Source organism: Monodon monoceros, unplaced genomic scaffold (assembly GCF_005190385.1).
Source record: "Monodon monoceros isolate NGI ecotype Baffin Bay Population unplaced genomic scaffold, NGI_Narwhal_1 Super_Scaffold_15, whole genome shotgun sequence".
In the NCBI taxonomy this organism is placed as follows: Eukaryota; Metazoa; Chordata; class Mammalia; order Artiodactyla; family Monodontidae; genus Monodon; species Monodon monoceros.
Window position 1 is genome coordinate 22,746,599 of NW_021703771.1, and position 23,369 is coordinate 22,769,967.

The 23,369-nt window shown below is 41.3% G+C and overlaps 1 protein-coding gene across 2 annotated transcripts in view; it reads right to left on the minus strand.

Annotated features, from left to right (window-relative positions):
* Positions 1-23,369, minus strand: part of BACH2 (BTB domain and CNC homolog 2) — a 357,893-nt gene that overhangs the window by 256,666 nt on the left and 77,858 nt on the right. For both annotated transcript variants that reach the window (XM_029223454.1, XM_029223455.1), the window contains exon 2: positions 17,716-17,828. The gene's annotated coding sequence lies outside the window, so the exon portion shown is untranslated. The remainder of the gene's footprint in view (positions 1-17,715; positions 17,829-23,369) is intronic.

Here is a 23,369-nt window from a genome sequence, read left to right on the forward strand (position 1 = left end):
TACGCGGGCCTCTCACTGTTGTGGCCTCTCCCGTTGCGGAGCACAGGCTCCGGACGCGCAGGCTCAGCGGCCATGGCTCACGGGCCCAGCCGCTCCGAGGCATGTGGGATCTTCCCGGACCGGGACCCGAATCCGTGTCCCCTGCATCGGCAGGCGGACTCTCAACCACTGTGCCGCCAGGGAAGCCCTCTTTAGTTTCTTTTAATCTAGAATAGTTTCACCTTCTTTTTTTAAAATTTAAAATTTAACCTTTATTTATGTATTTGGCCTAACCGAGTGGCTTGAGGGATCTTAGTTCCCCGACCGGGGATCAAACCCATGCCCCTGCAGTGGAAGCGTGGAGTCTTAACCACTGGACCACCAGGGGAAGTCCCAGTTCCACCTTTTTTTTTCCCAAAAAAATGACATTGACTTTTGGAGGAGTCAAGAACAGTTATCATTTATAATTTTCCACAAAATTGATTTCCTTCTTTTCTTGCAGTGGTATTTAACTTCCTTCTCAACCCCCCTGTACTTCCTTTAAACTGGAATGAGGTCTAGAGGCTTGATTATACTTTTTTGGCAATAATACCTTCCAGGTGTTGTGTCCTTCATACTGTGTCACCTCAAAAGGCACCAGATATCAGATTATTCCACCCCAAGCAACGCTGTTTGTTCACTTGTTTAAGTATCTACATTTATTTTGATTTTTGTTGATGGGATATCAAAAAATGGGTAGACAAACCATGGGTCTGTCTGAGTGTGGATTACCTTCTGGGAATTTCACACATAGCTAATCTCAGCCATTTTTCTGTTGATGTCTGAAAGTTTCAGTTTCAAGTGATGATATTTTCTGCCACTGTTCCTTGAAATTCAAATTTTGAGGGTGTTCATTATTTGGTACCTGGGCGCTAATTTATTTATATCTATCAAAAATACATAAATATACATGGTACAAAACCATGTGCCATACTGTCTACTCATTCATGACTAAAAGAGACACTGATAATTTATAAAAACCTATCCTAGGAAACTAAGTCAAAGAATACAGGTAATAATATTTTATACTACTTTTTCTGTTCCTACTGAAAAATGTGTATGGTTACTTCATACTAACAATCCAGCTCAAACAACTCTGAAAAGTGATTACAATCATGAAAGTTTCATGTTATATAGCTAAAATAAGGACTGGTGGTCCTAAAAATGAAAAACTAATGCAACAAAAGGAGGCCCTCTGAGTATGTCTTTAGCATTAAAAAATAAATAAAATGAAATCAGTTTCCAAAGTCTAGCTCTGAACATTTGGCCTGCTCTTGACTTTGAATTGTGGACTTGACCTGGAGAGTAAATCCTAATAGTGACTGTTCATAGCAACTTTGAAGACAAATAATATAACTGTGGCCTACTATGATTATTCTCTTTTTACAAAGTTCCCAAGGAAAACAGCCAAGATGCTTACATTTTAAACAAAAGTTGAGAGAGTAAATGGTTGTAAAACACACATGTAGACATTTATATTAAGGAGTCAACAGCCAATTTTTAAAATCCACCAACAGGATAAAGAAGAAATACAATTTTTGGAAAGAAGTAATAACGTAAGTAAACACCCCCGATTTTTTTGAAAGGCATATCCAAGCAGCCAAGAGATGGTGCTTTTGTTTGTTTGTTTTAATCCAACTGGGATTTTCTGGAGAACAGTATGTTGTTTTAATACAGTGAACTGCATGAGTCATATTCAAGAGCGGACTTCCATTAGATTCAAACTGCACAGCAGGCCAGGGGATGCCGCTTAATTCTTTTTCCTCCCTGCCCAAAGAAGGGAGGTGCCAGAGTGCTCTCCTGATTCTCTCATCTGTTTATCTGCTGAGCAATAGGGCTCTTGCTTCAGGCTGGCTGATCTGCTGAGCCACGACACGTACGAGAAGGCTCTCTGTCAGGACAACATGCTTACCATATTGTAGGTGCACCAGCCAGAGAAATGAAGCTGGAGCACTGCTGTACGTCACCGCACCTCTGGGCCTCTGCTTCCTCACTGCTGGGAATCGATCTCTTAACTCTGAACATCCTTTAGGCACTAACTCTCCAAGTGTCTATGATTCTAAATAAGTTAAGTGCTATTTCAAATGATTCTTTAAACACCCATTGCAGATAAATACAAAAAATTCTCAGGCCTGAAAAAAATGTTCATTGATCACCAAAAAGTGACTCACTTCAAACTAAGAGACTATTTCTGCTCTTCTGCTAATAACAGAATTTTGTCATCCTCCACAAACATTTACTGCACACAGAACACTCATCCTAGAGAAGAGAGAAGCAGTTGTCTACAATAAAAACACTCCAAATTTCCCTTCCAGGTCACACTGCAGAAAGGAGATAGAATGCATTAATTTTCTCATCTACCCTGCCCACAATAGCCTGTGCTTAATATAATTTACAGAAAACTAGAAAGCTAGAGTCTCTACAGACTTCTGAGATCATCTGGCCTATTGATTTCTTTGTGTGCTGAAGCTTTGGAGAATCTGATGTAATAACCTATGGACCACTCTCTCCAGAAAAATGCATATGCACACCACATACTGGACTCAATTCCTAGCATTTTACAGACAGCCCCTGAAGCCAATCTCAGCTAAGACACCAGGCTAACAATTCCTAATCTACTCCCATGGCTTCATCTTTTACGTGGAGACCCCAAGTTTCGAACAGAGGATGTGACTTGGCCACAGTCACATAGCAGAGGCCACGAATGGAGTAAATGGAATAAAACTGAAAATGATGTAATCACCCCTCAAAACTCTTAAATCATCCTTTTCACAGAAGTCAGGCTTATCATGTTGCTAGAAAAGGTGAAAAGGTGAAATGTTTTTAGAGGAATACACCTTTCTTTTATCTTAGGGTTCTAGCTGAGCTTTTCACTGGAAAATAGATAGGTTTTCTTTATCTTGCCCTCAGGCCAGGCCCACCTATGGTTCAAGGTTGCCTTTTCTGTGTTGGTCTCAACCAATCAATAAAGCCTGCATAACCCGAGCACATTCATAAAGGGGGGCAAGTGTGAGAGTTTGAATTAGAAACCAGTTTTAAGGAAACTAACATGAGTTCTAAAGAACTCTAAGTTCGTCACATAATGGATGTTTAAGAAATTTTCTGCATCAGAGGCTGCTCCTTTATTTAGGAAGTGGTATAGTCTACTAAAGTGTTAGCAAGTAAAAGTTCTACAGACTTGCTTTCATGATGAGATGAAACTAATTTCCAGCCACTACATTAGTTTGTTCATTTGCAAAGGGCTTGTTCTTTCAAGAACTAAAACATTCATCATGGGATGTTGCACTTACTCTTAGCCTAGCAAATCCACGTAATATATTTTGAATTCAATCCAACAAATATTCTCCTGTGAGGCAATGTGACAGGATGAAAATGTGCATGGGTTCTGAAATCAATAAAATCCAAATTCAAATACTGGATCTTCTATATCTGGACAGGTAATATTGGTTTAACAGTTAAAATAATAATTATTTATCAAATATCTACAAAGGATAAACTTCATCCTAGACCCTACTCCAAAATCTGAATTCATAACATCTAAATGAATGAGGACTTAGTTCATTCTTAAAATGATTCAAATATTTGTGTTAGTTTATTTTGACATATTAAAACTAAAACCACTAAAAATTTAAAGGTTACTGTTTAAATGACCATCTTGCCTGAAATACAACTGTCAGGTTTTTTGACCAAAGGGAAATCTATAGTAGCACTGATGGGTTTTAAATCATTAGATAGCGTCCGTGTTTTAAAATAACAGAACAATAAAACAGAAAGAGGATCGTTTCTTGACATGGGACTTCACGACTAAAATCTTAAATATTATGGTTCAGTATTCATGTGTTTCCACACTACCTACCAAGTTCTCAGACTGTACCTACTTAATCCTTTTCAAATTACTATCACTACCTTTTTCATGGAAAATTTCTTACAAATTCCTTTGAGAAGCCAAAAATTCACAACGGAAATTTCTTCCCAAGTCCTTTTTTAGATAAACCTATTCAACAGGCAAATCTAAATAATTTTTAGCAGTTCTAAATGTAGAGAATTCATGACTTCTTACTGTAATTGCAAAGGAACATACAAAGCAATTACTTAGTCACTTATAAAACCCACGTTCAACTTTTGAAATAATGACTACCCTGATAGGAGAGACAAGACTTTTATAATTAAATACTAAAGTCTAGCCATTTGAGATAAGCACAGCAGGTTATATAATTGTCCCCTGCACTCACAATACCCTGTTCCCCTCTTGGGTGCATATCATTTTTCAGTAATAATAGAACATGTAACAAAAAAAAGTTACTGTACTGTAGGAAATCATTCTAACCACAAGTTATACTTCTGGCAAAGAGTAAAACCTCATTATTTTGGATTTCACTAGTTTCATAAGAGGAAAAAGTGCCCATTAATAGTGTAAATAAAATTCCCTTGAGAATATATTAGATTCTTAAGAAAACAAAACAGTAAGCAACCTCATTTACATATAAATACTTGGAGTGTTCATTGAAAAGCATGCTAGAATGGGATTCTCAAACTCTGATAGGAACTCTTTCAGTGCCCTCTGACGAGCATGCTCTCAAGAGCAGTGGAAGTACAGCATACACGTGACACTTTTTCCTAGAAAGATGGGTAGCTCTTGTGCACATGCCTGCTGGGAGCCACCTAGCACAGTCACTACTCATCCAGGGACTACGTTTCCTAGGTCCCTTACACTCAGGCAGAAGAGCCATGTAACTAGTTCTTACCACTGGAATATGAAGAGAAAATGTGGACTCCTTTCAGGGCTATGGGGATTAAGGAGTGTTCCTTCTTCATGCTCTCTCCCCCTTCCACCAGCTAGATGCAGACAATCATCATAAGCCTTAAAGATGGGATTATGGGTTGAACTGTCTCCTCCCCCCGGAAATTCACATGTTGAAATCCTAACCCCCAGCCTCTCAGAAAATGACCTTATTTAGAAATAGGATAATTACAGATGTGATTAGTTAAGATGAGGTCACACTGAAAGAGGGTGGGCCTGAACCCAGTATGACTGGTGTCCTTATAAAAAGGGGAAATTTGGACACAGACAGGAATAGAGGGAAGATGCTGTCAAGAGTCACAGGGAGAAGATGGCCATTGACAAGCCAAGAAGAGAGCCCCGGCACAGATCCCTCCCTCACAGCCTCAGAAGACACCAACACTGCTGACACTTTGATCTTGGATTTCTAGCCTCCAGAACTGCGAGACAACACTCTTCTGTTACATAAGGCATCCAGGTTGCGGCACTTCATTACAGCGGCCTAGAAACCTAATACAGACGGTAAGGCCAGAATATGGCAGGAGGCTGAGTTCAGGATTCCTGAATAACTGCTTAATAAAAGCACTTCACCTATCAGAAATACTTACACTGGATCAAAATTTAGCAAGAAAGGGAACCTTCATTGTGTCAAACCACTGAATATTGAGGGCTTATTTGTTATTAACAGCTAAATGACCTAATATAAGATTTAATGAAGTAATTTAACTGGCAAGTAATTTTTAAAGTTCTTTTACATTAAAAAAGAAAACCCCACAGGCATATCACAGAGAACAATGTAACATCCATGTAAATTTTTAGGATAAAAAGGAACTTCAAAGAAAATCTGAATTTCCAGGAAGATATTCGGGGGTAATTCCCCCAAATCCTCCCCAGGGTACAAATGTGCTCTCCTCTACCAGGAAAAGAACAATTTCCTCAAGAAATTTTAAATAAGCCACAATGTAAATGCTGCTATACATAGTTTAAATTAGGCTATAATTCACTTCAAACAATTATTTTGCAAATTCAGAGGAGCATTTCTCCCGAGTGGCCCAAGTGTGTAAAATTTTACTTGGGTACTAAAGACAAGAATATCGCAAAATGAGGTCTCAGTTCTTTCCAAAGTTCTCAATTAATATTATATTTAATTAATCTGAAGAGATGTCACCATGTAAAACCTTCTGCCCTCAAATATAGACCCCCAAAATGTACTTCCTTTGTGGTAGGATAACTAACATGGAATCAATACACCATTTTTTGTTTACTTTTTTTTCCTTGCATGATGAAATAGTAAAAGGACAGATATCTGTGTTAAGACACAGAGCTGTAATTCAAAATACCTCAAATGCTGAGCTGGCATCTGGGTTCTCCTGTTTATAGAAAAGCTGGGATGGTTCAGCCTGAGCTCAGAGCTCAATTTAGATCATAGCATCTGGATTCCAGACAGATGTGTGAGATGCAGCCGCAGGTCTCCAGGTCCTGACCGATCCGAGATGGAGACCAGAGACCACTTGCCACAAGGATTCCAAATGCAGAAAGTGCTCGAGGGAGACAGAATCCTCAAAGGTGTTTGGAAGATCTGGCCACAGGCAGCCTGCTTCGAACTGCCAGGCGCACCATCATTTCCTCAGCGGGCAGGTGCTGGGGAGGCTAAGGGTAAGGTGGCCAGAGGATGACATTGAATAAAGAGTCCCCTGGTCAGCTCTGTCACAGTCAGAAAACATCCCTCACCAATGACTCGTTTCCTGAGGCGGTCATTGTTCAGATTAAACTATGGGAATCTGGCAATAAAATGAAAAATCTTAGAGAGCACACACTTCCTGCTGAGATTCGTGCTCAACTTTGCTTTGTTTCAAAGAGAAAAACTGGGATAGTGGAAGAGAGAAAGTGTTTTTAATTTTATTTTTAAAATTGTATTGAAGTATAGTTAATTTACAATGTTGTATTAGTTTCAAGTGTACAGCAAAGTGATTCAGTTATACACACACACACACACACATATACATATATATGTTCCTTTTCCAGATTCTTTTCCATTATAGGTTATTACAAGATATTAAGTATACTTCCCCGTGCTACACACTAGGTCCTTGCTGTTTACCTATTTTATATATGGTAGTGTGTATTCGTTAATCCCAAACTCCTAACTGATAAGAGGGAAATTTTTTCAATGCCTTTTTTTTTCTTGGTGAGAAGAAATCATAGCCTCAGTCACGCTCATATAGGCTACATACTGAAATCTAAAAGAAGAGGGGAAAAAATAGTAGCAAAAAATCTTCCCTGACCAATTTTTATCTCCATTAGAATTCATCTTGCTCCTTCCTTAGTTTTCCTTGGATATAATCTATCCAGAACGTTGGTGATGTTGCAGCGATGGATTTTATGTGCAAGAAAAAACCCTTCCCCCATTGCTTTTCCACACCTTCCCCCTCCGAGGTCTCTCTCTCCTTCTTGTCTCTTTGCTGTGAATGTCAGGGCTGTCAGTGTCACAGCCTGACATGATTAGTGTTCCTGACACTACACCTAGAAGCAGAATGAGAGCGAGAAGAGTAGGCTAGGGGGCGCAGCCATTTAAAGAAGTCAAAGGGAAAAAAAGCCCAACCGCCTTCCTCTGAGGTTCCTTGATTACAGGGCAGCTTATAAATCACCTCGGATTTTTCTCATTTATCCAATTAGTCTGTTGTCCTGCTCCTGGGCAGATCCCGAAGGTGTGGATCTATTCTGTGAGATCAAAGTCAGTGGCTCTAATAACAGATAAGACAGAATTCGTGATTCAGCAGATTCTAAGGCTGTGAAGGGTAACCATCGGTGCACTTTGGGAAGATAGCAGCAGTCCATTTCGAGTATCGATTCGCTGCACTTTGTCACTCTAATGATGCTATCTCATTAAAAGAGATAAATGCCCCACTGTTCTTCCAACAGCATCTGCTCCTTACTCTTCTCTCTTCTTCAGCAACATGGCTCTCGGCAGCAGCACATTAAAATCAAATCCAGTGCAAGGCTTGGCGACAGAGCTGCTTACGGAGGCTTCTTTCTTATTGCCTTTTCCTACTCTTGACCCCCTAGCTGCTCCCCCCTCCCCCTACCAGTCACCCACAGAAATAAGCAATACAAAGAGAAACAGATGTAAGAAAGTAATCATGATAGGAAGCACTTATTGAGTGCCTATTCGTGGAGCCTTCGCCCTGCCAACATTTCGCATCTCCTACCTTGACCTCGTAAGGTAAGTAGAACAACCCCCAGTTTGCAAATGAAGAAGTGGAGTTTGATATTAAGGTACCTGCCCAAGATTACACAGGTAGTGAGAGGCTGGACCACACGTGAACAAGGGGCCATCCAATGCAAGTCCTCTTTTTCTAATCCTCATTTTCATTCATGCAACAAATAAGTAAATATGATTGTAACTTAATTAGAATAGGTGAAAAAAATATAAGAGAAGGTGGCAATCATTCTTCAGCCTGCTAGCACTCAGGAACACAATGCCATAGGCAGTGCAACGGTTTTGTTTCAACAGATTTCTTATTAAATAAAAAAGGTTGCAATTTTCCATAATGAATGTTTTATACATTATTCCTTTGTGTATCAGGCCTCTGAAGTACACATTATTAAAGTCTATTAAAGTCTGTATTTAGCAGCATTACTAATGTGCCTTTGGGGACATTACTACAATGAAACAGTATCAGTCTTTCACAAAATTTCAATTGTTTAATATTCTTCTTCGGATCTTCGATACACGTGTCTATTTTTAGCTATAATCAGACCTCCTGCAAAATGCCGTAATCCCAGCCTAGAGCTGTCACAACAAATTGTTTATGGGTTGGATTTAAGAAATAACAAGAGATGCAGTCTAGTCTAAAGCTAATTTCAGCCATCGTTTTAATTGTTGTTTTTTTTTCCCCGATAACTTGTTGCAGTTTTCCTACTGTTCTAATTAACAGGAGCTCCTTGATCACTATGACGCTTTACCTCTGTGGCTAGAGCTGGCTATCTTAATGGACTGCTCACATTTATATCTAATTGAGACTAGCCTCTCAAGATAATGTCCCTTTCTTAAAGTCTGAGGGTGGTAAAACGTTACGGAATTATTCCATAAAAAAAAGAAAACCAAATAAACCAGAAGAACATACAAACTGTGACTAATCAAATCTCAGTGTTTTCATTTAAACCTAAACATTGTCATTTATGAGAGACGAGAAATACATGTCTTCTGAGCATTTACTGAGGGATTTCTGCAAATTATGTAGTTTTACATACTCTAAATAGGCATCTCTCCTCTAGTACATTTATTAATTTTATTGAACAGTAGGAGGTTTTTAAAACATAAAGCCAAGGATGTACATATATTCAAAAGCACAACATTCTCTGCAAACATCTTATAGAAAACAATAATGCTGGGCTTATTTTTACAGAGATAAAAGATAACAAGAAGCAGGAAAAAATGCCAGCAAACAGCTCCATGTTATAAGGCCTCAATATCACAAAAAGAGAGGGGAAAAAGGCAATTCAAAGTATTAGGTACTCAAATTAATAAGCTGGGACTGAAAGCCATCTCTCTATTATGAATTTCCCCTCATACATAGCAACTGCACCAGTGGAGGTGATACGTTCACAAAATCAGGCAAATTGAGTGGACTGTTAATATTCTAAAGATGGACAAGCCACAGATTAACTGAGCAACTAGTCATGTTTCCAATCACCGATTAACTAAATAGGATGTAACTTAATTGTCTGCATTAAGACTGACTAATTGAGAGGAAAGGGGCACAGCTGAGGACTTAAGAAGGATGTCAGCGCATTTCTCTGCCTGATGCACAAGGCCAGGATCCACTGGCCTCTTTGTTACAAGGGAACCCAGCCACCACCAGCATCAAAGAAAGAGGTCACCGCCCACATCATGTATCCAAAGGACCTGTCTAACGATGCTGCGGGCTGGTGTGGGCTTAGTTCAACACGGTGCTGCAGAACGAGACCGTGCCAGTTCAGTCAGCATTGAATTACAGCTCAACACGAAGGCTGGTAGGGCAGTTTGTCAGTTAAAAATTAAAAAAAATTAAAAAAGCAAAACTTGTTTTAATCAAGAAAATCCTAGGCACGCCTCTTTAAACCCTCAAGAAATAAGGATGACCAAGATTCCCACACTGACAATCACAATGTGTGTGAAGTGCCACTAAAAACAACGAAGTGGGACCGAGCATCCTCTTTCTTCCAAGTGAAAACTGTTTCACGGTCAGTAGTTGTGGCCATAATTCAAAGAGCTTATCATGATTCACAGCTCGGCCTCTCAGACTTGAAATTAGATTACAGTCATATCAAACATATTCCTTCTCCTGCTCTGGGCCATGATGGGCTTAAACCAAAAGTCCAGCCTTTTTGTTCAGAAGCCTTAATTTCCCTCCTACCTGTTTGGATTCTCCTTCATCTTTTCCGACATGATGCGGAGCTGGTAAGTGAGGCTACGGAGTCCTGCCCCTCACGTCAAGGCACTGCCATGCCCACGTGAATACTGCAGCGGGGCCCCCGGTCTCCTGGCTCCCCAGAATCATTCCTCTAAAGCCAAATTCTCTGTACAGAAGGGTTCAGATTCTCAACTTACACCCCAGACCGTGAGGATGCCTTCTCAGAGAGGCAGGCACCGACCACTGCCCCACTGTGTGCTGTTCTGAGATGCAGAGGTAAGTCCCACACTCGAGGACCCACTGAAATGCATTCCTGGTAAAGCAGAAGGAATGAAACAGAAGCACTGATGTCGCTCCTGCAGTAGAAATGACTGTATAAAGGGCGAATTCTATGTTAACTCAGGAAGCAATTCTCAAATAGCAGGTATGTGTTTTACATACAGTTACACACACAGGTTCCATACATGCACACGTTTTAAAGACAAATGAGCATAAACATACTCAGTTAATTCTTTTAAGTTTGTCTTCTCCCTATTTCATGCCAAACTGACCATCCTCTAGGTTACGATTATCTTAATCTTGCCCTCCCTTACCTCTTAGAAGGGAACTGCATTCCCGTTTTTGTCCTAAAAATTCACTGACTTGCCCAGTGAGATGCACAAGGAAGAGACTGGAGGTCTAATTTTCTCATTTCCATACACCCCACATTCAGCAGAATTTGACTTACGTGTAACCCAGGTGCTACACCAGCCTTGTGCCAACCATGTTACATTTAGCCACACAAATTCTATAAAAATAAAGTTTTAAAAATAAGGAATAAGGGCAATGTTTCCTTAACGATGTGGGAGGTGAGCACAGATGTGCTACAATGTCCAGGGCACTCCTTCTCAGGATCCAGGGTCCAGCTTCTTTGACTGCTGAACACAGGGACACAGGCACAGTCTAGACTCCTGTCTGAGGATATGCTTAAAAATTACTGCAGACCCTAAAGAGCTTTTGTTCACATCAGTTATTTCTATCGATGTTTCACCGTATTAAAAATGAAAGCTGAGACATTTTTGGAACATGAAGACACAACCACACATTCCAACAGCAGTCAGAGGGATGACATCATAGCATGACGTCATACCATGTAGCCTCCTAAACTGTATTGTATACTTGAGAGAGAGTGGAAAGGGCAAAAAACGTCTCAGTATTATTATGAAAATAGTTTTGATCTTGCAGGTGGCCCATGAACGGGCCCCCCCCAGGGGTCCCCAAACCACAGTTTGAAAACCACTGGTCTAAACTTGGGCACATCAGCAATATCTTGAATAAGAGGATGTAATGAGTAAGAGGATGTAACAGCCGTTTAAAAAAATTTGAGCCATTGAATCAAAGGGCAGCGTCTTTTTCTAGAGCATTTCTCTACTTACTACTGCTTCCAAAGCATCAGTACATTAAAATGCTCTTTCCTGGCAATATGTCAAAGAGAATGACTCCCAAATTCAAATCTCTGTTTGACCAATGGCCCTGTCTCTTTTTTATCCACTCACTAAATATCTCCACCCAGTTGTACCTCAAATGCGAAACAGCTAAAATAGTATTTATTTTAAAATGCTTGCTTTTTTCTGTCAGTCATATACACAAACACTTACTATAAGAAAGTTGAAAATATAGAGGAAAATTTGTTAAACAACAGACATTTATTTTCTACAGTTATGGATGCTGGAAGTCCCTGATCAAGGTCCAGTAGGGTTGGTTCCTGGTGACAGCTCTCTTCCTGGTCACCTTCTCACTCTGTCCTCATCCAACCTTTCCTCAGTGTTTTCTCCAGATGGGTGGGGGAATGGAGAGAGCTCTCAGGTGTCTCTTTTCACAGAAAAATATTTTCTTAAATAAGAAACATGAATACCATGTACCTGTCCTCTGAGAAAACCATTGCCAGAATTCTGGGCAATACCTCACAGTCTTTTTTATCATGTATATTTTAAAAATACAGTGACGTTCATATCTTAAAGATAATTTCACGTCTTATTTCAAAACACTATTTTTAGTATGAAAGAATGCATATTGCTAAAGAAAATTTAGAACATACAAGCAAAAAGAAGATAATGCTCTTAATACTTTGATGGGTACCTGCAATCTTTTTCCTGTGGGTAGCCATGTATCTTTTTTAAAAAACAAAATAATGATCAAACTGTACATATTATTATGTAACTTGCCTTCTTCACAATTTACTGAGAACACCTTTCTATATTATCAAATATTACTCCATCCCTCCCTGTCATTTTTATTATATGGATGTACCATGGTTATTATTTTTAAAAAATTACTATTATAACAATATGTGATGAATATCAGCTACATTTTTATACACATCTATGATCATTCTTACTGAGTTCTAGAAATAGGAGTTTCTGAGTCAATAGGTGTGTGTATATTTGAGGCTTTGATACACATTAGGTCCCTTTGAGAAACGTGTTCTTTCATTAACCGTCAATGAGAGAGCCTGCCAGTCCTATTTGTACCTTTGATGAGTAACTTTTATGAATCTTCATCAATTGTAGAAAATGCCAACTCATCATTTTAATTTGTCTTTCTTTGATAACTGTTGAGATTGGATATTTTCTTATGTTATTTGCTGATCATATTTCTTCCTTTATTGGTTTTATCTTTCTGTTCTTTGCTCATCTTTATTAGAGGAATCACTCTTATCTTACTAATTTTCAAGAATTTTACATACATCAGCTAAGTTAACTCTCTGTCATATATGTTATAAATATTGCCTGGCTAGTCTCTTGTCTTTCAGGATAGTTCAGAATGTCTTCTGATGGAAAGAAATCTTTAGGTTTTAAACAAATACATTTTCTTCCTTTATCACTTCTGCCACTAGAAATTAATAAGGCTCTCCTTATTCCGAGATCATTTAAGTTTTATCTGTATTTTCTTCCCTGTCACTGGTTTTCGAAGGGTGTGGTATTTCTCCGAAGTCTGCCGGGAGGGGAACTTGGCCATTTGCCTTCAGAAAAAAAGCAGTGGAGACTCGTTAAATATAGATTGGTCATTGGGTGAAACCACCCAGAGTGTCCTAGAAAGGGGAAGAGAGAGATCTTACATGTTTACTATCTACCAAATCCTATCCTGCGTCCAGTAACTCTGTTAACTTGCTCTTCAAATAGAAAAAGTTTCAAATGGAGAAAGTTTTAACATTAGGTGTATGTTTAAATATTAAACTCTGGGATGAGACGACTCCTCGCCTTGGCCAGAACAGAAGCTTTGGACGGCAAAGACCTTTGTTTTGTTCACTGGTGAATTGCAAGCATGGTGCATGGTACGCAGTGGGTACATGACAAATGTGTTGAAAGACCTAGTGTTGAGTTATGTGTCTGCCGGGTGTTAGGTGGGAGAACCAACGGTGGTGAGTTCTGGACTTCCCTGCTTCATATTAAAGAGCTGCAAAGGAAGAAAAACTCTAAATGAAGGCAGAAACTAAACTTCAGTGTTACTTTTCTGTCGACTGCAGAGATTTTGATCTGAGTGTAAAGGTAAAACTGCCTCAAACCTGGCACAGTAAGACATGGTGCTGAAGACTGGAAAACATTCAGCGAGAAAATCCTGTCGGGCATACAGTAAGCAAAACAGCGGCATCCACCCGCCAAGAGAGATAAAAGACACTACCCTCCTTCATTTGATGCTATGGCGCTTGTCCAAAGCAGTAACAATCAGATTTGGCTTTATTTGAACATGACAAGGAAGAAACAGTTCTCAAGAAGATTCACTTTCACTGTGGGGGCAGGGTGGAGAGCGTTCTGTGCAATAACGGAAAAATCAATTATTTTTCAATCAGATGGAGTGTTCTCACAAGTTCAAGGCAGAGAGCAGCATGCGATGTGCCTTCATGAGAACGATGGCCATGAGGGAAAGAGTTTAGGATTGTAATTCCGAGGCTGCTTTCAAGACCAGAATGTTGTTCCTGTAAGTGTGCTTGTGTGTATACAGTGGCATGTACTGAATGTACGCCATTCTGCCCAATTGGCCTCCCCCAAATCCCATCCTGTTTAACTTGCCTCCCATTTGGCTATGATTTTCTAAGTAACACACTAAAACCCTCTCTTTACAGCATGTTAACATATAGATAACACATATACATACAAAACACTAATCCTTCTTGTTAACAAAATTTATAATATATCATATATAATACATATTTATACCTATTAACAAGAGAATAACCAAGAAAGTAGAAAGGGTAAAGAATGTGGACAAAATTCAAAGTTAAATTCTAATTTTAAAGTTTTTGATCAATATTAAAGATTGGAAAATCAGCTCTTGGAAAAAGATCCAAGGAGAGTGTGAAAGTTGGAAAGATGGTCTTCAAGTCTGCATAGGGCCGGGCAGAAACAGCACCCTGGGGAAATCTGTGCACCCACAATTTCTTTAACGTGTAAGGCTAGAGCATAAAGCCCAGAATGTACAACCACTAAAGTCTGTTTACAATATTTAAAAGGTGAATAGATGTGAGGGTATCCACTCTGTATAAACCTACAGGTTGGGTATCAACCTGACATATCCCATGTACACCAGCCTCCAGAAAGGGCCCCAGGTTCACGATGAGCATTGTGCTCAGACAGACAGCGTGCTGGCTGTCTGAGGGCTGGAACTGCACCCCTTCCTGGTGTGTTCCCAGATCCGGGTACAGACTGAAGTTCCAGAATGTGAGGAATGAAGGCTCTACCTGGCTGCCAGCAGTTCACTGACAGGTTATCCCATTAAAATAGTTAGACAAACTGCCAATTCCTGGTGCCCTGTGGCCATTCCCGTGTTTTCTAGAGGGTATCGTTTCCAACTGACCCAAAAGAGAGCTGTCAATGCCTAACTGTGGTCAGAATTGCCCTGGTGCATCAGAGGAACAACACTGGACCCTACGATGCTCCAGCCCCCTCCCCATCTGGACACCTCCCTGGTTAAAGTGTCCCATAACTAGGTGGAGTTTGGGAAGGAAAGAGCATGATTACCGTGTATGTCCAAGGAAGTGGAAAGTGTACAATTCAAATGTCTCCAGCTTTCTGGGAACACTTCTACTTAGAAAATCAATCACACCCACAAAAATATTTCCAACGTTCTAACTTGCATATCCTAATTGATGAGATGACTATCTAGTTTTATTTGTGCTGAGATCTGTTTCCTCCCCAGAGGCTGACCTATTTTTTTTTTTTTGTCTTATGCCAAGAAAACCATAAGAAAAATGCTGACCTATGAAGGTTACACATCATGCTTAATCACCACTTTAAATTAAAATAACATAAAATAGAGCATTCACTGGGTCACTCGGGCAGAACATAACCTCCCAAGCAACAGACACACCTACTGAGACACACTTGAAATTTCTAAGGAGTCTGGTTCCCAGCTGTGTGTCAAGAGCCAAACCATGACATCAGGTCTTGCGTTGCCCCGGAGAAACTTAGGGCAGGGCTGAAACAGCATACTGAGCCTGCCAGTCTGAGATTTCCCAAGAGCTGTCTTAGCTTTTCACTACACCAAACTGTCAGTGATAGAAGCCAAGATTTGCAGTGACTGCCGCGATGGATCTCCTCTCCTCCTTGCCCTCCAATTATGACTTTGGGGAACAATACCTGCCCAACTAGGATTCCAAAAGCTCACTCCTCAAAGACTATTGGAGGGCATTATGCTAAGTGAAATAAGTCAGAGAAAGACAAATACTGTATGATTTCACTTACATGTGGAATCTAAAAAATACAACTAATAAATATAACAAAAAAAGAAGCAGACTCACAAATATAGAGAACAAACTAGTAGTTACCAGTGGGGAGAAGGAAGGGGGGAGGGGGAGGGGAGTAAGAGGTACAAACTATTAGGTATAAAATAAGCTACAAGGATATATTGTACAAGAGGGGGAATATAGCCAATATTTTATAATAACTATAAATGGAGTATAACCTTTAAAAGTTGTGAATTACTATATTGTACACCTGTAACTTATATAATATTGTCTAGCAACTATACTTCCATAAAAAAAATATATAGATAGATAGATTTTTAAAAGAGGGTAAGTATTGAAGCCAGAAGGGGGAAAAGGTCAGCAAAGTTTTCCTCTTCTTTGGCTTGGCTCAGCCATGTGAAAATCTCTCAAAAAACAATTGCTTAACTTTTTTCTGGTTTCTTCTGATGGGGTAAAGCAGCTGTGCCCGTGAGAAGGCCAAATAAAGGGCCATGAGAAAAATTACCCCTGGAAAGGGGATGTTAGTAAAACAATCTCAACAAGTTACATGGGCTTTCTAAAGCCTAGGAATTCCATAATCCGTTTTTAAGACCTAAAAGCGCTGTCCAACTCCATCACAACCCGCGGTTACCTCTTCCTGCAGTCTCTGGAAATGTCTCTCCCATGTTTTAAATCCTTCAGTGGCTCTCAGAATGCAACCCTTCCCTCCTTCTCTGGGCTCACATCTGGCATCTTCTCCCAGTGCAGGTGTTCTCAACCAGGGTATTTTCGTCCCCTCAAGGGACACTGGCCAATGTGTGGGGACATTTTTGGTTGTCACAACCGAGGTTGGGGGAGAGGGATGCTACTAAACACTTCCAATACAGAAGACAGCCTCTCACTACAAAGGATCACTTGGTCCAAACGTCAATAGTGTCAAGATTGAGAAATCCTGCTCCAGCCATACCAAACTATCTTCTGTGTCCAAGAAATGATCACGTATGGTACAGAATCCAACTCAAGATGTCACCTCCTCTATACTCTCTATCCAGATCCCCCGAAGTTGGGTGTCCCTTCTGTGCTTCCACAGCTTCTGGTACACGCCTCACACTAGCCACAGTACCCCCAAATCGTCTGTCACCTACTGAAGGTAAGACCTAAGCCCCATTCATCGTTTATCCCCAGAGTGCCCAGCTGGTAATCAACTGCTCCATGCTGAATCAATCGGGGAATAAAGTGGAAATGTTGCAGATGCACCCAAGACTCTCTGGCAACAATGTCTAAGGGACAAGAGTGTCCCCAACACCAAAAAGAACAACAGCAAACATTGATCAAATGCTTATAATGTAGACATGGACTATATTAAACACTGGTACACATATTAATTCACTTCATCCTTATAACAATCCTGTGAGGTGGGTACCATTATCATCAACATTTTACAGATGGGGAAACTGAGGCACAGAGCACTTAAGCCACTTTCCCAAGGTCCTCAAAGCTAGTATCTGTAAGAGCTGATATTTAAACCCGGGTAGTCTGGCTCTAGAGCCTCAGTCTTCCAATATTCATGCCAAGGCAATTACATCAACAACCAATATTTCAGCTGCTCAGAGGCCTCTGATAAACACAGCTGACACCTTTGGAAGACTACACCACCACCAGTCCCTGTGACCCTGCCTGTCAACACTGCTTGCCAACCTCTGGAATGCTTCTGGCAGGAGATGCAACCTCCTCACGCCACAGAAAGTTATCCCCTACCCAGGGTAATAAATCATGGTACCATAAAGACACAAAGGATGAGCCTCCAAAGTACCTCTTACCTTGTTCATGCTGTAGGGACTGCAGCAAGGGATTAGACATGTCACAATGCAAGGCAGCTCTTAAAGATTCACCTTGGTCCCGTAGACCTCACTTCCTGAAGCAGACAGCTGCACTGCAAAGACAAAGAGGATATCCATCAGCCAGCGTTCAGGAAGGCCCAGAGCAGTCCCATGTCCAGTGGAACTTTCTGCCATGATAGCAAGGCTCCACGGCTGTGTTATTCAATATGGCAGCCACTAGCCACATGTGGCTACTGAGCGCTTGCAATGTGGCTACTGCAACTGAGGGCTGAATTTTAACTTTTATGTAATTTTAATTAAAGTTCAATGCAAATAGCCACATGTAACGGTTAGTGGCTACTGTACTGGACAGTGCAGGTCTAGAAGAGTCCAATCAAGAGTCTTGAGGCCACAGACACTGGGCACGCCACTGTCCAAGGAAAAGCTGGATATTATATGCTCAGAGTCACTGCAGATACACAGGGACAAGAACACTCATTCATTTGATAACTATTTTTTGAGTACTTACTAGGTGCTGAGTACTGAGGATATAGTGACCAGTAAGCCAGAGAGGTCAGTTATGTAAGGGTTTTTAGTGCAGGCTTTGGCCTCCTTAGGAAGGGAAAGGATCTAGCATGTGAGTAGCATGTATGCCAAACCTAAATGCCTTTCGTGCTGCCCACAGGAATAAAGGAACAGACCGGCTGGGACTTCCCTGGTGGTCCAATGGTTAGGTCTCCATGCTTCCACTGCAGGGGGCACGGGTTCAATCCCTGGTCAGGGACCTAAGACCTTGCATGCCTCATGGCATGGCCAAAAAAAAAAAAGGAACAGACCAGCATTTGCTAGAGCCTGATTGTACCACTGTCAGGGCTTAATAGCTAGAAGCTTTCACAGAGCTTTTTGGGAGGAAGTGTACCATAAAAGAATTCAGGAGTTCTGTACTGTGGGCCTAATGAAGCAGATGACCCAACGCCTCCTCAATAAGGAAAGGACCCTTAAGGAAATAAGGGTCCACGTTTTTATCCACACTATTGGTTCTTTAGGTAGGTTTTTTGATTCATTTGAATTACATTTTAGAATTAAACAGTCATTGTTCACTTCCAGGATTCCTAATTTGTCAGATATTAAGAAAAAATACAGAAAGAAAATATCTTCAACCACATAATTGGATTTGTAGCCTTTTCCTTTGAAAGATGTTTCTGGGTGGATTTGAGAGGAGAACAAAACATGTAAGGTGCCTTATAATCACCTTATTTCTGTATTATTTTTTTCAGGTTGCATCTAGGAAGGATTTATATATCTGAACCTTTCCATAAAGACTGGAATTTGAGGTTTAAGTGGAACCGCAGTGCTTTAAAAAATATATTATTTTAAACTATATTAACAATCTAGAAAATGTTCAATAGAAAAAGGAAGAAGTACTCAGAATCCCACTAGCCTACCATCACCTCTGGTTCTTAGCAGCCAGCCTTGGTCTGTCGGAGAACAAGACGCATGTCTGCTAACTGAGTCGAGGGCACAGAAGTCCAAGGCTGTATTCTCCATATTAACAACTTGCACCGTTAAGAAAGTGATTTTGCAATAAACGTTTTCGAAAGATAAACTCCTACTTCGCACACATTACTATTCTTTGAATACAGTATTATTATAAATCAGAAGATAGGGAGAGGAAACGGAAGATCACTCCCTGGCTATTTGAGACAGAGAGATTCCAAAGAAAATACCACATTCAGTCACAGCAATGACATATTTTAACAATGAGGTACCACATGGAGAGACCCTGGAATTCTGACTCTGCAGCCTAAACTACATCCAAACCCCCTCATCTGTACATGAGGCCTGAGTAATCACTGTTTCAAAGCCAAGAAAATCCAACATCTAATTCTAACCAACCTTAAAGCGACTGAAAGAAAATTCTCCACGTAACTTTTACCTTCGAATTTCCAGAAACAGATGCTAGTGAATTTCTGGGTTTTAAAGTAGAATTCTATACATGTTAATTCCTGTTTTTGACATGTGTATTTGATCTGTTTAAAAACTACAGCCCAACACTTAAGTGGGAAGTTTGTCCAAAAGCCTGGCAGAGATGCCTGATGTCACAACTCCATTCAAATGGACACAGTGGTATCAACACAGGAAAGGTGGGCACAAGGAAATAATAACAAACAGACAAGGATTCTTGAACATAATTTCCCCAAGGAAATCCCACCCAGCTCCAATCATTCCACCATCCCCATTCCCTCAGAACTTGCTTATATATATAGTTTGCACTCAACTAATTTTGGATCCTCTCATGTTCCCCACCCTCACCCAGTGTTCCTGTCTCATTTTCATGTATGTTGGTTCTATAACAAAGTCAGAATAAAAACTCTTCAAAGGAAATATTAGTCACCTAGAAAGTTCTTAATAAATATTATGAATAGATTTTTTTTCTTTGCTCTCACTCATAAAGCCTAGGATGATGTCATGACTCTTAATGCAGGACCTTAAAAACAATGTTGATAATTGTTGCAAATTGCCTTCAGGGTTTTCTTAAAAGAGGAAAATCTTTTCATGTCCAGGATCATAAATCTTAAAAAAAATACTGAATACTTTACAGCTATGCAGAGCTCGAAACTGTACAACGCACTTTTATATTAATACTCTTATTTAGTACTGAGATCAATCTGAGTGGTAGTTTTCCTAATTAGGACACCAGATGCAGAGAGGAAAAAGAATTCTTCTTAGTCATGCTATAGTAGGCAGTAGACCCTGGGCTGGAAGTGACTTCCCTTAAAGATACTACAGAATTAAAATATGTTCAAAGACCACCAATACAAAACCTCCCCCAGGGCTTCCCTGGTGGTGCAGTGGTTGAGAGTCCGCCTGCCGATGCAGGGGACGCGGGTTCGTGCCCCGGCCCGGGAAGATCCCACATGCCGCGGAGCGGCTGAGCCCGTGAGCCATGGCCGCTGAGCCTGCGCGGCCGGAGCCTGTGCTCCGTAACGGGAGAGGCCACAGCAGAGAGAGGCCCGCGTACCGCAAAAAAAAAAAAAAAAAAAATCCTCCCCCAATAAAACACACATACACACACTCAAAGACCACCATTAACACAAAACACCTCAGCAAATGGATGACAGAATTAGAAATTGGGTCAGTTTGCTTCTGGACAGCAACAGAGAAGACCGGCCTTATTCCATGAAGTTCTTTTGATCTCCTTTGAAACACAGAGAACCTCGTTGTTTTATAGCCAATTCAGCTTATGAAGAAGCTTAGAAAAATCCACAGCTTAAAAAATGAGGCTGCCTCTTAAGTATAAAGGCTTGGAGGAAAAGATACCAGAGTTACCATAGTGGAATTAAGGGAGTTTTCTTCTTTATTCTATTTTTCAGTGTTTTTTTCTTTTTTTTTTTTTTTTTGCGGTACGCGGGCCCCTCACTGTTGTGGCCTCTCCCGTTGCGGAGCACAGGCTCTGGACACGCAGGCTCAGCGGCCATGGCTCACGGGCCCAGCCGCTCCAGGGCATGTGTGATCTTCCCAGACCGGGGCACGAACCCGTGTCCCCTGCATCGGCAGGCGGACTCTCAACTACTGCACCACCAGGGAAGCCCTCAGTGGTTTTTTTTGGTTCAAGAAGCTGGATTCTCCTGATACTAAGCGAAAGGAAAGCACAGATGCCTTTCAAGGGTGGCTGGAGAAAGCCCATCCCAGAGACCAACTCGTGACTTCCACTCAGTCGCTCCTAACAAGGTTGGTTCAACAAAGCCCAAGGTCAAGCTGAGGCGTCTAAAAGGTTAATGAAATGCAATTCGTCTTTCCAGGCGGGTAAAGAAGTGTGGGTAAGCAGGGAGGTGGTGACAGGGGACGTGTAAGAAGAAGAGAGCAAAGAGAGAATGAAAAGAAAAGGTGAAGGCTACAAAGAAAGGAGAAAAGCAAAGGGCAGGCGAACCAACAGAGCCCTGGAGACAGATTCAGCGATGTGGCCGAGTGCCCCTCGCCAGCTGGTCCTCACTGCGGAAGGGACCCAGAGACTCAGGCTTCTGATGACAATGCCGCATGCTATGGCTTCTCTGGGATTATACACTCTCAGGGCCCAAGTGTCAGCAAGCGGGAGTTGGAGTAAAGTTAAGCCTGGGCCTACCTGTTTCACCACTATTTATTTACCACCAGTCTCCACCTACCACAGAGAACAGCCTATGTCACCTGGATCACTGATAATGGAGTAGAGAGGTATATGGTGAGAACAGCATAAGCCAACTTTATTCTCTTCTCCTTACTCTAAAGAGAAGCTTAAACATGTCAAAGGGCTCTGTGTGTGTGTGTGTGTGTGTGTGTGTGTGTGTGTGCGTGTACTGCGCTATTTCTTGGCCCTTGAAAATACAACTAATACTTACTACCCATCAATGGAATATGATGAACTGGGCTTTTCTCCCCACTCCAACTCCCACACCCCCTACCAAGATGCTCATTCTAGAAGCCTTTCGTGATACAACTCAAAGCCGGGTAGCTCAGGCACTTCTATGGGAAACACGTCAACAGGAGCCAGCCGTTTATACCTCACAGCATCCAAGTTCCTTCTGGCTTTTACATATAACACACCCTGAGGTCAGCCTGTGGAATGGCCTCCAGTCCCTTCCCTCCCACCACTGAATCCAGCATCCTAAACTTAGGGCTGCAGCATGAGGACCCAAGAGCTTGTGGGGAAGGAATAAGGGAATAAAAAGACGAACAGATTTTGGAAAGAAAGGGAGAGCAGGCAAGATGCTAAGAGTCTAGAAGAAATTCTGTAAATCTAGGACTTAGGAGCTTGGGAAACCGCACGAACAGATGAGAGGAAGAGCCCTAATACCCTCCACCTCGGGGGAGTAAATTTCATGGGCTGCAGTTCACATGTCTCTGAAGCCAAGTCCTGACCACCTTCAAGTGGAATCTCCTCGTGCAAAACTGGAAAATGTAAAACCATTTAATTACAGACAGTCCAATCCCTCCCTTCCACAATAAGGGGTGTGGCGCGGGGATTAAAGGATCCAAAGGTGAAGCAGCAAACAGACCCCTGTCCCCTACCCTGAATGCGCACACACCTCCCAAGTGGCTGTCTCCTTCCGCTCTTCCTGAAGAAGAAGCAGAGGGACCAGAGTAATGCTCCCTGAGGAACTTCTTGAAGGTCCTTCTCCATCCTCAGGGTTCCAGCAGACACGTGGCTCTGGTTCTTCAGGACCTCTGTGCCCTTGTCACCCCCAGCTTTAGGCAGCAAACATGCCATACCATGGTTCTGCCCCAAGAGACAGGACAACGCTGGCCACCCTGCCTTCACTGCGTGCCACAGAAAACATACAACCCTAGCCAGAAGGATGAACATCTGGCCACCGAGCATCATCAGAAGTCTTCTTCTAGGCAATTTGAAAATTAATATTCTCAAATACTAACTAGCCTATGAGCTATATTTCAACAGGAAACTGTGATAAGGAAGAGGAAATGAAAGGGTTACGAAGGACAGAGACACTCCTGGTTAACACACAAAAATTGCCTTGAGAGCCAGACGGGGAGTAGCAGAGTGCGAGCAGTACGCTGCCAAGGGGTAGAGTGTCAGCTGCTTTCAGATGACCGCTTCTGGCATGTATGCTGGGGGTTCCGCGTACGTAGTCAAATCCTAAGTCAGGATATCTAAGTTC